At 46.3% G+C, this 16,078-nt stretch overlaps 1 long non-coding RNA gene across 1 annotated transcript; it reads left to right on the top strand.

Annotated features, from left to right (window-relative positions):
- The first annotated feature begins 3,431 nt into the window (after nucleotides 1-3,431).
- On the top strand, nucleotides 3,432-14,363 carry LOC120986281. Its single transcript, XR_005775664.1, has 3 exons — nucleotides 3,432-3,443; nucleotides 8,992-8,996; nucleotides 13,448-14,363. It is a non-coding gene; the product is annotated as an uncharacterized LOC120986281 (long non-coding RNA).
- The last annotated feature ends 1,715 nt before the right edge of the window (nucleotides 14,364-16,078 follow it).

The following is a 16,078-nucleotide window of genomic DNA, read 5'->3' as shown; positions in this document are numbered from 1 at the left end:
CGCAGCAAGTGAACTAGATGAACGCGCCTCAGGCACGCGAACGTATGTATTTTGCGGTAGGCAAAACACAGATCTGCAAAAAGAAAACAGTTGACGTCCATGTGACATCTGTATTGCATCCGTTTTTTTTGTGGATCCAATGCCTATCCTTGTCTGCAAAACGGACAAGAATAGGACATGTTCTTTCTTTTTTTTTACGGGCCCATTGAATGTTTCCGCATACAGGCCACAAAAAAATGGAACGGACACGGAAAAAAAATAAGTTTTGTGTGCATTCGCCCTAAAACCTGTTGACAATGAGTCTGACACACAGTAAGTCTGTGTATAACAGAACAGATTAAGTATAAATGGTGCAGCAGGTGAACTAGATAAATGCGCCTATATATTAGACTGCCCGAAGCACAGTAAGTCTATATATAAGTGAACAGATTAAGAATGAACATGATGCACAGGGCGATTACACTGCAGTCCCTGCAGTCTCCCTACAGTGTCTAAAAACTCTTCCTACACTGTCCCTGCACTCTCCCTATCCAATATTATACAATTAAAAAACTGTCCCTAGCGCTTTCCGCATCTCTCCCTTTGCTCAGGTCACAGTAAAATAGCGATGACCACTCGGGATGAGGGTTTTATAGGGCTGTGACATCACAAGGGATAGCTATGTGCTGATTGGCTGGCTGCACAGCATTAGGCTGGGTTCACACCTGAGCGTATTCGATAAGCGCTTTTTACAGGCGTTTTTGAGGCGTATTTTGGGGCGTTTTTGTATTTTGGAAACGCGCGTAGTACGCGCGTTTGTGTGATTAATCCAATGAAAAACTGCCACAACACGTGCGACAATACGCCCTGTACTTCTTGGGGCGTAGGGCGTTTTACATCGCGTTCGTACACGCTGTAAAATGCTCAGGTGTGAGCCCAGCCCTATGGGTCATATCACATTTCTGGGCTTCTTACTTTCACATTGTAACACGTGTAGCCACCATTTTAGCGGGAAAAAAAACGATTTGTTACCATGGGTTCATTCAGACGGCCGTATGCTATCCGCAAAAATGCGGATCCGTTTTTTTGCGGATTAGATACTGACCCATTCACTTCTATGGGGCCCTTTTCTATTCCACGGTTTCGCAAAACAAATGAAACATGTCCTATACTTGTCCGTGAAAATCATGAGATGGCCCTATTGAAGTCTATGGGTCCGCAAAAATACTGAATGCTATCCGTTTTTTGCGGATCAGTTTTTTTGCGGATCCGCAAAAAAACGGATAGCATTCAGTATTTTTGCCTTCAGCATACGGCCGTCTGAATGAGCCCTAAGTGCGAGGAAATTCGGATTAGTTGTGAATCTAATTTTTCCTGAAATTTGAATCGAAGCCAATTCGTTTCACTTCGATTCGCTCAACACTAACAATAATCTTTATTTATATAGCGCCAACATACTCCGTAATGCCTTACAATTACATAGCAACAAACAAGTCAACAACTCAAACCAGAGGAATGAGGGCCCTGCTCCCCGGAGCTTACAATCTATGAGGAGATGGGGGGGGTTACACAAAAGGTAACAAGTGTTTGATTTGTACAATGATGCGCTTCTCCTTCCTCTGCCACAGCTTCAGTGCCGCCACTAACAATGCCCAGCTGGTTTATAGCTCCTCCCACCCAGCTACTTACATAGACACTCCCCTGTCACTGCCCCGCCCATGGACAGAGCATCACAGGAAATGGACATGGTCATGTGACCACAGCCCAACACGGGAGCATTAAAGGGAAAAGAAATACATTGCAAAATTACAGCTACTTTCATAAAGGATTAGTTTAAAGGATGTTAATGAAAACTGGATAACCCCTTTAAGTATTTAGAAGCACACTGAACAAATTCTTTAATCATATGTGTGTATAACTTCCTCCATTACACCCCACAGTGACCGCTAGTACAGACCCAGTCCAGCACTTTAAAGGGATTGTCTCACCTCAGACATTGATAACATATTACTAGGATATGCCACCAATGTCAGATAGGGGCAGGTCCCACCACTGGAGCCTACTCCTATCTCCAGAACAGGCCCCCTGAAGAGAAGAACGTATCACGCCAGCGCGGTCACCATCCATAGCGGCTTAGCTATTTCCAGCAGTCCCATAGTGGTGAATGGAGGGTGGCCCTGTGCTCTCCATTCACTTGGTCTGAAAATAGGTGAGCGCGTTTGCGCAGCTATTATTAGAACTCCCATAGAAGTTAAGAGAGAGAGCACGCCGCGCTTGTGCAGTGCTTTCTTCTTTGTTTTGGGTTCCCAGTTCTGGATATACTAGTGGGTCCCAGAGGTGACATCCTAATGATGATATCCTAGCGATAAGCCACCCGTGTCTGAGATGACACACCTGAGTTGTGCGCCAACTATATATATTTTTTTTAATGAATTTTGAATCTAAAATAAAAAGTGTCATTTTGAAGAGGGCTTTTCCAATTTTAATGTGACTATAAAGGGGTTACTCACTGTATGCCAGTGGTACTCAATCAGTACATGGCAGTGTTATGTGATTACTGTATGGTGGTATCATTTAATCACTGCATGCCAGTATTACTTAGAAACAGCATGCCAGTATTATTTAATAACAGTATGCCAGTATTTTTTATTACTGTGTGCCAGTATTATTTAGTAACAATATGACAGTATTATTTTATCACTATATGACAGTATTATTTGATAACAGTATGGCAGCATTATTTAATCACTGTATGCTAGTATTATTTAGTAACAGTATGGCAGCATTATTTAATGACTGTATGCTAGTATTATTTAGTAACAGTATGGTAGTATTATTTAATTAGTGTATGCCAGTATTATTTAGTAACAATATGCCAGTATTGTTAAACGCCCTCTGCTCTTTGATTGACAGGGCCAGGTGTGATCATGTTTACATTGCCTAGTCCTGTCAATAAACATGCAGAGGGAGCGCCAGTTGCAGAGAGAGTTGAGCCTCTAGGTGTAACGGCAACGCCCCCGTTGCTCCTAGAGGCTCATTTGCATATAGTAAAACATAATTTTTCTCAGCAATGCGGACACATAAGAACATGGGACCAACACAGATGTCTTGAGTTGCCGAGCGCACATGTAACAGGTCAGCCAGTGTCATAGGGACAAATCTGCCGACAGATGCCCTTTAAATAGTGTATTCTAGTATTATTTAATTACTGTATACCTGTATTATTTAGTAACAGTATAGAAGTATTATTTAAGTAGTATATGTCAGTATTATTTAGTAAAAGTATGGCAGTATTATTAAAGTAGTGTATAGCAGTATTATGTAATCACTGTATGCCAGTATTATTTAGTAACAGTATGGCAGTATTATGTTATCACTATATGCCAGTATTACTTGGTAACAGCATGGCAGTATTATTTAATCACTGTATGTCAGTATTATTTAGTAACAGTATGCTGGTATTAGTCATGGTCTGGTGGTATTACTCAATTACTAACTGGACAGACATAGCTTTAAAGTCAGGGAGCACTTGTATCCAGGGTAGATTACTCTTAGGGCTCATGCCCAGGACCGCGTGCAGGCCGGGCCCATGCTGCGGACAGCGAATTGCTGTTCGCAATGCACGGGCACCGACCGCAGGGCAGCCGCATGCGGATCAGGACCCCATTCACTTGAATGGGGTCTACGATCCATCCGTTCCGCTAAAAGATAGGACAAGTTCTATCTTTTTGCGGAACGGAACCCCACGAAAGCACTCCGTAGTGCTTCCGTTCCATTATTCCGTTCCGCATCTCCGGATTTGCGGACCCATTGAAGTGAATGGGTCCGCATCCGTGATGCGGAATGCACACTGCCGGTGTCCCGTGTATTGCGGACCCGCCGCATGCGGGCCGTAATACAGCCACAGGGAAAACACGGTCGTGTGGAAGAAAATAGAAAAATAAATTATCTAAAAAAAAATATCACGCTATGACAGGAAAGCCAGGTCTAGATGAGGTGATCTTCATAAGAGGTGGTCTCCTGGAGGATTTTCACGACGGGACGGACAGCTCTGGACTGCCTGCTGTTAACGTATTGATCGGGAGAGAGATCAGCACAAGAAAAACCACAAGAGTTCGGCTGTGATTCATACTAATGAAACTGCTATCAAAGTGGAGGAAAGAGATGGGACATGGAATGTAATTAGCATTAATTATCGACCATGTTCTCAGAATATCATTATGTCCGAGGGGATTTATTAAAGCTAAATGAAAGATCACATGTATGTACAGAAGTGGGGGAGTAGTCATGGCGTCCCACAGCAATATTTGTCTGAGGCTTTAAGTTACTGCTGGCTAAGATAGAAAGTCTTCAGGAAGGACAAGGAGTGTTATGGGGCTGCAGACCGGTCAGAGCGCCCATGCTGACCCCTGTCCGGCGCAGAGAGTGCCTACAATTGTCACATGAGCATCAACACTGGACCATGGAGCAATGGTAGAGGTTGGCATGGGCTGCACATCATGTGACGGCCGGGTACATGTGTGTCACCTACAAGGGTGGACTGACATTTCCCAGCCCTCCTCATGGCAGCCAATCTGATGCTCTCAGCATTAATTAATGCTAGAAACATCAGGTACTTATGACCCTGGCCGGCGGCCATAGGTCCCCTCCTGAATTCAACTGTATCGCCAGCCTCAGGATAGTGATACAGTTGATTACTGAGGCGAGGGAGGTGGTAGTATTTTGTGCTGCACTGTGGTATTTCGTTCTGTTAGGGCGGTATTTTGTGCTGCACTAAAGTACTGCTGAATAGACCTACTTCTGTTGCCCTGGCTTCTGTCAATTTAGACCCCCCTATAACGTGGGGCTACATTTAGATTTCTTTTCCAGGGCGACTTTAGGTTCCCTGTCTGCCCCTGGACACCTACCTGGGGAAGAGATAGCACCAGGATGTACTACAGAAATCTGGTGGAGGTAGTGCGATGTTCTGGGCAATGTTCTTCTGGGAAATCTTAGGTCCTGGCATCACGTGGATCCGTACCACCTACCTACCATAACATTGTACAGATAAGTGTCCACCCTTCATAGCAGCGGTATCCCCTAACGGCAATGGCCTCTAATGCCCCAGTTGCACTGTTCAGGAATGGTCTGAGGAACATGACAAATATCAAGGTGATGATTCATCTACAAATTCCCCAGATTTCAACCTGATCATCTGTGTGTGCTGGTAAGTATCCACCTCACAATGTACCTGCTGTTAATCCAGATACCACAGGGCACCTTCAGAGGTCTTGTGGAGTCCATGCCTTAACAGGACAGAGCTGTTCGGGCAGCACAAGTGGGATTTGGATTAAGAGGTGGGACAGGGGGTTATTTTAACACCTTAGTGGTTGACATCAGACATTAGACTGGTTTATGCATCACATTAAACTACAGCCAACAAGCGCCAATGTCTTCATTGACTTTGCATTGTAGCGCTAGGGGTGGTGACTGTTTCCAGCTTGGTCATGAACCTCCATCTGTGCAGAGTAATGTGGGGGCCCCCCAGAGCATATAGCTTGGGGGACGCATGGGGACACGATCACTTGTTCTTGGTTTTATTGTTTTGGCTGGTGGTGGGGTGTTTTCTGTGTCTCCTTTCCCCCCTCTCCTTTTTGTGTTTACAGGACTTACCTGTTGAAATCTGGTTCCAGCTGGTTTGGATCCCTCTTCTGCCCAGTAACAGGTGTCCTGGGGTCAACTGTTATATGGTCAGCTGTCCAGAAAGGACATCGCCATTAGTCACCTGCAGTTTTAAAGAAAACCTGGACCTGTGCCCCACCCTCCCTCCCAATTTTTAGTCATGCTGCCTATTTGGTGGATATGGTCGCCCAGCTAATGCTGGGTGGACTTAGTGGTCGATATTTGATCATTATTGGTTTAATTATTAATTGGTGGTTTATTTATTGATTATTTATGAAATATTTATTGGTTGATTGAACTTGCGTAACCCCGAATAAAGCAACACGGCCTATTTTATCCAAGATTAAGTTGGGGTGTCTTATTAACAATTTGAGTAATTACAAGATCTGTGTCTCCATGGCAGTTCCTACCTCTCCTGTGCATGCCTTGTTGGCCTAGACCAGGGAGGGCCAACCTGCGGCTCTCCAGCTGTTGTAAAACTACAATTCCCACCATGCCCTGCTGTAAGCTGATAGACGAGCTGGCCTTGCACAGTAAAATCTAAATGTGTGTTCAGAATCTCATGTTATAAATATAGCAGTCATGTGTTACATAACATGATTCACATATTTTAAGGGGTTTTCTTGGAAAAGAAATATTGGTCACCTCAAGCTAGATCATCAATATCAGATAGGTGGGTTTCTGACTCCCGGCACCCCTATGATCTGCTGATTGCAGAGGCTGCGGTGCTCCGGTGAGTGCTGCGGCCTCCTCACAGGTTACCAAGCACAGCGCCGTACGTTCTATAGTGGCTGTGCTTGGTATTGCGGTAGAGATGTGCAAACTGATTCTTAACTAATCAGATTCCTCACAAAATTTCACAAATATTTTCTAAAGACAAAAAGTGCAAAACGGCACCCAACATTTTGCTTCTAAAATTCAGTACACTAATGAGGGAAAGATTGGCAGGGAAGATGAAGACAGGGGACCACATGACCCCAGGCCGGCGGGCCTGCCTACAGTGCTTTGCAGTCAGTCTGACAGCCAATCATGAGGGAGGATATTGGCTAGTCTCACAGGCGCCACTGTGAGCTCAGCCACAGGATGGGGAAGATTTATCAAACTGGTGTAAAGTACAGTCGTGGCCAAAAGTTTTGAGAATTACATAAATATTGGAAATTGGAAAAGTTGCTGCTTAAGTTTTTATAATAGCAATTTTCATATACTCCAGAATGTTATGAAGAGTGATCAGACGAATTGCATAGTCCTTCTTTGCCATGAAAATTAACTTAATCCCAAAAAAACCTTTCCACTGCATTTCATTGCTGTCATTAAAGGACCTGCTGAGATCATTTCAGTAATCGGCTTGTTAACTCAGGTGAGAATGTTGACGAGCACAAGGCTGGAGATCATTATGTCAGGCTGATTGGGTTAAAATGGCAAACTTGACATGTTAAAAGGAGGGTGATGCTTGAAATCATTGTTCTTCCATTGTTAACCATGGTGACCTGCAAAGAAACGCATGCAGCCATCATTGCGTTGCATAAAAATGGCTTCACAGGCAAGGATATTGTGGCTACTAAGATTGCACCTCAAATCAACAATTTATAGGATCATCAAGAACTTCAAGGAAAGAGGTTTAATTCTTGTTAAGAAGGCTTCAGGGCGTCCAAGAAAGTCCAGCAAGCGCCAGGATTGTCTCCTAAAGAGGATTCAGCTGCGGGATCGGAGTGCCACCAGTGCAGAGCTTGCTCAGGAATGGCAGCAGGCAGGTGTGAGCGCATCTGCACGCACAGTGAGGCGAAGACTTTTGGAAGATGGCCTGGTGTCAAGAAGGCCAGCAAAGAAGCCACTTTTTTCCAAAAAAAAAGCATCAGGAACAGATTGATCTTCTGCAGAAAGTATGGTGAATGGACTGCTGAGGACTGGGGCAAAGTCATATTCTCAGATGAAGCCTCTTTCCGATTGTTTTGGGCATCTGGAAAAAGGCTTGTCCGGAGAAGAAAAGGTGAGCGCTACCATCGGTCCTGTGTCATGCCAACAGTAAAGCATCCTGAGACCATTCATGTGTGGGGTTGCTTCTCATCCAAGGGAGTGGGCTCACTCACAATTTTGCCCAAAAACACAGCCATGAATAAAGAATGGTACCAAAACACCCTCCAACAGCAACTTCTTCCAACAATCCAACAACAGTTTGGTGAAGAACAATGCATTTTCCAGCACGATGGAGCACCGTGCCATAAGGCAAAAGTGATAACTAAGTGGCTCGGGGACCAAAACGTTGACATTTTGGGTCCATGGCCTGGAAACTCCCCAGATCTTAATCCCATTGAGAACTTGTGATCAATCCTCAAGAGGCGGGTGGACAAACAAAAACCCACTAATTCTGACAAACTCCAAGAAGTGATTATGAAAGAATGGGTTGCTATCAGTCAGGAATTGGCCCAGAAGTTGATTGAGAGCATGCCCAGTCGAATTGCAGAGATCCTGAAAAAGAAGGGCCAACACTGCAAATACTGATTCTTTGCATAAATGTCATGTAATTGTCGATAAAAGCCTTTGAAACGTATGAAGTGCGTGTAATTATATTTCACTACATCACAGAAACAACAGAAACAAAGATCTAAAAGCAGTTTAGCAGCAAACTTTGTGAAAACTAATATTTGTGTCATTCTCAAAACTTTTGGCCATGACTGTAGAACTGGCTTAGTTGCCCAAAGCAACCAATCAGATTCCACCTTTCATTTTCCAAAGGAGCTGAGAAAAATGAAAGGTGGAATCTGATTGGTTGCTATGGGCAACTACGCCAGTTTTCCTTTACACCAGTTTTGCCATTTTAGGGTCTTGCAGGGATAGAGTAGGGATTGTAAAGAAGACACAGTTGGTTAGATAGATAGTCAGGTTTTATCATTAGGCTGAGCATTAGGGGGAGATGATCAAAACTGGCTTAGTGACTTACTACATGGCCATTGTACGCCACAGGAGGGAGGCCAAGTGTATGAGAGCGAATGCTGCGCTCAAACCAAAATCCTATTAATAATCTAGACCAGGGGTGGCCAACCTGCGGCTCCCCAGCTGTTGTAAAACTACAACTCCCACCATGCCCTGCTGTAGGAGCGACAGAGCAGCAGGGAAGGGACAGCTGGGGGTCAGGAGGTGACAGTGGGGAGCACTGTGATCCCATGTACAGAGAGGAAGAAACCGTATTCGGGGATCACAAAGGCGGAGATGACAGGGTGTGACCAGGGCCGCTGATAGGCCAGTACAGCTGGCCCAGTTGTACCGGGCCCGGCTGGCAGGGGGGCCCGGGCTGCCGACTCCCGAGCCATTTTAATTTTTTTGCTGTCAGTGGGCTGGCTCCAGTAACAGCAGGCAGTGTGGGGGCGGCGCTCACTCACTGACGTCACACGCCTGCTCCTCCCACTAGGCGGCGCAGGCGCGTGACGTCAGTGAGTGAGCGCTGCCGCCCGCACTTGTTACTGGAGGCTGGAGGGTGGAGGGAGGAGGCAGGAGCTGAATGTAAGGTAGTATTTTAGTAAAGAGATGAGCGCTGTGCCTGTGCTAAAATTAAAGTTACTGTCTGCAGCCTGCACGGCTGCACCGATTTATTAATGTATACTACTGTGAGTGGCGGGGGGGGGATCTATATGGATGACGTCATGACGGCACTGTTATAGGGAGGGCGGGGGATCCGTGGATGGCACTGTTATGGGGGGGGGGGGGGTCTGTCATGTGGATGACACTTATGGGGGGGGCCGGGGGGTCTGTGGATGACACTTATGGGGGGGATCTGTGGATGGCACCATTATGGAGGGGGATCTGTGGATGACACTGTTATGGGGGGGATCTGTGGATGACACTGTTATGGGGGGGATCTGTGGATGGCACTGTTATGGAGGGTATCTGTGAATGGCACTGTTATGGAGGGGTATCTGTGGATGACACATAGCATAAGATGCTATATACGGTATGTGTCATCCACAGATCCCCCTCTATAACAGTGCCATCCACAGATCCCCCCATAACAGTGCCATCCACAGATCCCCCCATAACAGTGCCATCCACAGATCCCCTCCATAACAGTGCCATCCACAGATCCTCTCCATAACAGTGCCATCCACAGATCCCCTCCATAACAGTGCCATCCACAGATCCCCTCCATAACAGTGCCATCCACAGATCCCCTCCATAACAGTGCCATCCACAGATCCCCTCCATAACAGTGCCATCCACAGATCCCCTCCATAACAGTGCCATCCACAGATCCCCTCCATAACAGTGCCATCCACAGATCCCCTCCATAACAGTGCCATCCACAGATCCCCTCCATAACAGTGCCATCCACAGATCCCCTCCATAACAGTGCCATCCACAGATCCCCTCCATAAAAGTGCCATTCACAGATCCCCTCCATAACAGTGCCATTCACAGATCCCCTCCATAACAGCGCCATTCACAGACGACCCCCCAGCGCCATAAATATCACTTGTAGACAAATCTGCATGTTGTTTCAAGGCGGCGTCTGGGGAGGGGCCAAGGGCGGGGCCAGGGGTGTGGCTGAAGGAGGGATCAGGGGGTGGAGCTGAAGGGGGCCCCGTCATGTATGCTGTACGGGGCCCCATGATTTCTATCAGCGGCCCTGGGTGTGACAACCATGCCAGGCAAAAGCTAGAGAGAGAAGAACATGGCAGGAAAGCTGGAGCTGCCCTGAGAAGGGGGAGACGTGGAAACCTTCCAAAGGTTTTGTTCACTTTTCATTTTTACTATACTATGGCGCACATTTATTAATACTGGCGTTTTAGATGCCGGTCCTAATAACCCCTATAGCTGGCGGTAGATCCGCCGAAGTTGTGCAGAGGTACCAGCCTCTCCATAACTTCGGTGTATCCAGTGCCAGTCTCGACAGCTTCTTTGCTGTCTTACATTTAGACCATTTTGTACGCCTAAGGCTACATGCACACGAACGTTAGGGCTCTGTCCCCAGACCGTGGGGCAGCCGCATGCGGATCGCGGACCCATTCACTTGAAAGGGGTCCGCTATCCGCATCCGACGGTCCCACCCCAAAAAAGTAGCGCATGCTCTAATTTTTTGCAGTGCGGAGGCACGGCCAGAAACACCACGGAAGCACTCCGTTGTGCTTCCATGGGGTTCTGATCTGTGCCTCCGTTCCGCATCTCCGTGATTGCGGACCCATTCAAGTGAATGGGTCAGTGATGCAGAATACACACGGCCGGTGCCCTTGTATTGCGGACCCGCTGTATGCGGGCCACAATACGGCCTCTTGCACATGACCGTATGTATTTTGCAATCCGCAAAAAATATAGATGACATCTGTGTGCATTCTGTATTTTGCAGAATGGAACAGCCGGCCCCTAATAGAACAGTCCTATCCTTGTCCGTAATGCGGACGATAATAGGACATGTTCTATTTTTTTGCGGAACAGAAATACGGAAACGGAATGCACACGGAGTACCTTCCGTTTTTTTTGCGGACCCATTGAAATGAATGGTTCCGTATACAGTGCGCAAAAAAAAAAAAAAACGGAATGAAAATACGTTCGTGTGCAAGAGACCTAAACCAGGTGTAGAAAATGGAAAATGAGATGGGCCTACTGCCCTTCCCACGCCCACTTTTTGAGACCAGGCATGAGCTGGGAAAAGTCGCAGATTGTGGGGCAAAGGACCTTTGCGCTGCAATCTGCGCCAGAAATACACCTAATATAGGTGTATTGTTGGTAAGTAAATGACCCCCTATATGTTTGGCAAATGCACCAGGAAAGCTCCCAGCACAGGCGCCAACCCAGAGGTCCCCATGTATCCAGCGCATGCCCGTCCTTGTGATAGGTGCTGGAGCAGGATCCATCAGCAAGTCTTCGTTTTACTGTAGAGGAAAGCAGTAAAAGGACGAGAGTCCATGGCAGGCGTATGCTACCTCTATGCTTCTATGGTGGGCTACGTCAGAGTATATATTGTGATATAATCTCAGTGTGCTCCTCCGGCAGAAACTAAATGTTAGTGGTCCTTCCTTTACGTTTCTCATTCCTTTGTACATGCGATTCCAGACTTTATCCCATGAATAATGTAAAAAAAAAAAAAAAAAAAAAAAAATCAGACATCATATAGTCCATGACAGTCTCTTTCTAATTCGAACCAGTCCTGTGCCTCACATGGATCCAGAGATCTCCCCATTCATTGCTCCAATTGCTAGATTTATTTCACGCTGTCAGCTTAGCAGGTGCGCACCTTCTCGGGGGGTGTCCTTTCTGCTGCAGTTTTCTTCCCATCACAGCTTGAAGTGTGTGCTTCCCTCTCAGTGAGCAGGACAGAGAAATTTGAAAAAGTGCAAACAGCAGGTGGCGCTGTACAGGTAGATTTCAATTAATAACTCAGTAGTTACAATACATTTTTAATTAAATGCAATTGCAAATGTATTCAGATTCAGGGGCTGGTTTGAAAACTAGAATATATTTTTGTGGGACAACCCCTTTAAATGGGGTTATCCGGGAATATTTTTTTTTTTTCCCCAAGATGCCCACAGCACGCCTCTGCTAGGGAAAGAATCATACTTCCTCCCTGGCATAGTCACCTGCTTTGCTGCAAACAGTGACGTGTCCACAGGTAACACATCACCACTGATGCCAGGCACTGACTGCAGTGGAGCAGGTGACTATGCCAGGGAGGAATGGGCTCTGGGCATCCGGGGACACTACAGTTAAAGGATAAATGGAATTTGATATTGATGGCGTATCCTCAATATCAGATTGGCAGGGGTCCCAGGAGTCGGCTGTTTGAATTGGTCGCTGTGCTCACTGAAGTTCTGGCGAGTGCCGCGGCCTCCTTACCAAGCACAGGCCTACGAATCAAGTCCCAGGGGTGGAACCTGCACCTACCGGACATTTATGGCATAACCTGTGGCTATCCCATAAATGTCCAGGTTGGAGAGGTTGCAAAAGGTTAAAAAACGTCAGGGGAGAAAACTATTGGCATGTTGGATTTCGACTGCTCCATCCTTTTGCTCTCCGGAAAGTAAGCCACTGCCGAGGTGTCCACCGGCAGCGTTCTCTATATACATATATACATAAGCTCAGCCTACGTATGGGAGGATGAGGAGATATTGCTGTTCGGACCAACAGTTCCCTCATGTGTATGGTCAGGGTTAGGAAATAATTTCCCAGAATGCAGTGCTGGAGGGTGCACTGAATTATAGCAAGTGTCGGAGAGCAGCTCTGGATACGACTAGAGCAGAGATCAGCAACCTTCGGCCCTCCAGCTGCTGGGAAACTACTACTCCCAGGATGTAAACATGCTCAGCTGCTCTTCTAACTCTCATAGAAGTGAATGAAGCACACTGGGAGTTGTAGTTTCTGAACAGCTGGAGTGCCGGAGGTTGCTGAGTATAGGGTCTAAGCTTACCACAAAAAGCAGAATGCAGCTTTGGAGGTGGCTGGAGTAAAACGCACAATTTACCTCCGGATTAGTAATTGACGTTACTCTGCATTAGTGATACATTAACACTACACAATCAAGCAAATAAATCACCAAAATCCAGAGGAAATAAAAACCATAAGCGTATTTTATTTTCCGCACATGACAGCGTCTCAGTGACTGGCACAGAACATAAAAAACGGACTGATGATAAAATAGTAGTGTGCACCCTGTAAACACATAAAATAATGCACTAAAGATTTATATAGAGATTTTGGAGCTGACGGCAGGAGAATACTCTGCGTATGTACAAGTCAGAACCTATGTACATATTTACATAGTGTACAAGATACAGACGGGAGCATCGGACCGGTACAGAGGCCTGAACTTACACAGATCCAGGCCATGCAGGGATCATGGTGTGACATCTGGAATACAGACTGTATGGGTGTGATACGCCCCTCTAAACGAGGCCTTACAGACATAAATGGAGTTTACTGACCAGTAATTCAATAAGGCGTTTCCTAAGGCCTCACGGACTGTATGTATTTTGTGGTCCGCGAAACGCAGATCCGCAAATTACGGATGTCTGTGTTGCATCGTTTTTTTTTTTTTTTGTGGACCCATGGTCAGCATTTTCAGGCCAAGTATAGGACATGTTCTATCTTTGGCGGAACGGACATACAGATCATCCTTATGTTTTCCGCATCCATATGTCCTATACTTCACAAAGTCGACGGGTCCGCAAGAGAAACAAAAACACATGCAACACGGACGTCATCCGCAATTTGTGGACTGCAAACGGTCATGTGTATGAGACCAAAAGTGAACACCTCAGCCCAAAGCCTTATTGCCTGGAATCTACAATATAAAAATTGCATAGCACGTCCACCCTTAGAATCTGCCTGCGCGACGCCTACATTTTGATGGTACGTCCACAGGTAATCTGCTGCAACAAATTCTGCTGAGGGTGCGACACAGATCTGACCTTGTGCAGCGTAATTTGACCAGCGGTGGAATTCAAATCCACACCGTGGGTTAATTTACGCTGTGGATTTCTTAAAATGTCACTGGTACTGTAAAATGCTGCAGATTCCGTCCCGAGTGGACGCTCCTTAAAGGGAGTGTTAGTTAAAAAAAAAAAAAAAAAAGGTTCAAATATATTACCAGAAACAGCGCCACTTATTTCTGTGGCCTGTGCATGGTATTGCAAGTCAACAGAGCTGGGCTGCAATACCACACATAGCCCAAGGACAAGAGTGCTCTGGATTTTGCAGAACGGAACAGCCGGCCCCTAATAGAACACTCCTATCCTTGTCCGTAATATGGAAAATAATAGGACATATTTTTTTCAGAACGGACGTATGGAAATGGAATGCACACGGATTCATTTATGTTTTTTTGCGGCCCCATTGAAGTGAATGGTTCTGCATACAGGCCACAAAAAATAAAATAAAAGACTAATAGACCCGGAAAAATATGTTTGTGTACATGAGCCTTTAAAGGGGTATTTCCATCTGAGACAATGGCGGCATATTGCTAGGATCACCTACACCAAAAACTGAGCGGGGAAGGTGGTGGCCGGAGGACTCCGGGTTTTCCACCACCAAGCGCTATCCCCATAGTACTGAATGGGAGTGCACCATGCTTGCGCGGCCACCACTCCCATTCATTTTCAGCGGCCCCATAGAAATGAGTGGAGGGCGGCTGCTTATGCACAGTGCGCCCTCCAAAACTTTCGGGGCCCTGTTCTCAGTGTAGGTGCGACCTTCACCTATCAAACAATGAGGGCATACCCTAGCAATATGCCCCCATTGTTTGAGATGGGAAAACCCCTTTAATATGGAGTTCCAAGAATTATGAATGGCTCCCAGAGGACCCCCCACAGTGTTGGGAACTTGTCATGAAGGACAATGTGAAGTTTATATCTGGTCATGTGCAGTGTCCTGCACAGTGTGCGGCCGGAAGCGCTGCCCTGCAGGGAAACTGTAGAAGCAGACACAGCATTAAAGGGGTACATCACAATAACGTATCCCCCATCCATAGAATTGGCCCCCTCCGCTCACTAGAATGGGACCAATACACACATGCGCGCTGCCGCTCTATTCAACTTTATGGAGCTGCAAAAGACAGCCGATCGCTTGCACTTAGCGGGGGCCCTAGCGGTCGGACGTCCACCCATCAGGATAAGGGATAAGCTGGAACAACCCCTGTAAACAGCACCACGGTTCCGTTCATTCTCAGAATCGTGGGGTTTCCAGAAGATGGACCCCCACTGATCAAAAAGTGATGGTGTATCCTAGCAATGTGTCATGGGAATGCCCCTTTAAATATGTCACTTCCTATTTCGGGGAGCTTCTGGGACTTTTCCTGAATCTTGCAAATGAGAAGTTTTTCACAATCGATATCTACGACCAGCAATTGGGGGCAGCTTCGTAATATGCATCTCATCCAGACGTTGCCTCCTGGTGCGCCTAGCTGTGTCGGCGCCGCAGATACCAGAGAAAGTCGTGGACGCCTAATTCTTATTGTACAGCAAACAAGACATTAGGACTTGTCTCCTGAATCTGCACAACCGAGCGGCCTACAGGAGGGCAGGCTCAGGACGGGGCGCACACTCTGTAGAGCTGTACATGGGGCAGATTCTCTTTAAATGGGCGAAAGTGGTCAGCCCTCCTGACCTGTCTGCGGCATGCGGCAGGTCATTTAAGGATTCAACCAGGCAGAGAAAAGGAAGCCCAAGATTGTTCAATAAAGTCTCAAGTAAACGACTCAAGATTACAGGAAAAGAGGTCCTCCTCACCCACCAATCCCTGACGCTATGAAGAATGAGATGCAGCCTGAGATATCCAAGATCTTGCATTCCGCATAAACTAACACTTTTCTTAGAACTCCACACTAGGCACTCCTCTGTTATTCCTCCTTAAAATGTATGTCGCTCGGACACTACTATTCCCATTGTGAATAGAGTCCCTACACATTATCAACTCTGATTAGACAGTTTCAGATTAAATAGAGAAACATTCCCATTAA

The sequence above is a fragment of the Bufo bufo genome, chromosome 1 (genome assembly GCF_905171765.1).
Source record: "Bufo bufo chromosome 1, aBufBuf1.1, whole genome shotgun sequence".
Lineage (NCBI taxonomy): Eukaryota > Metazoa > Chordata > Amphibia > Anura > Bufonidae > Bufo > Bufo bufo.
Note: the sequence above shows the minus strand (reverse complement) of the source record. Positions and strands in the feature narration are given on the sequence as shown.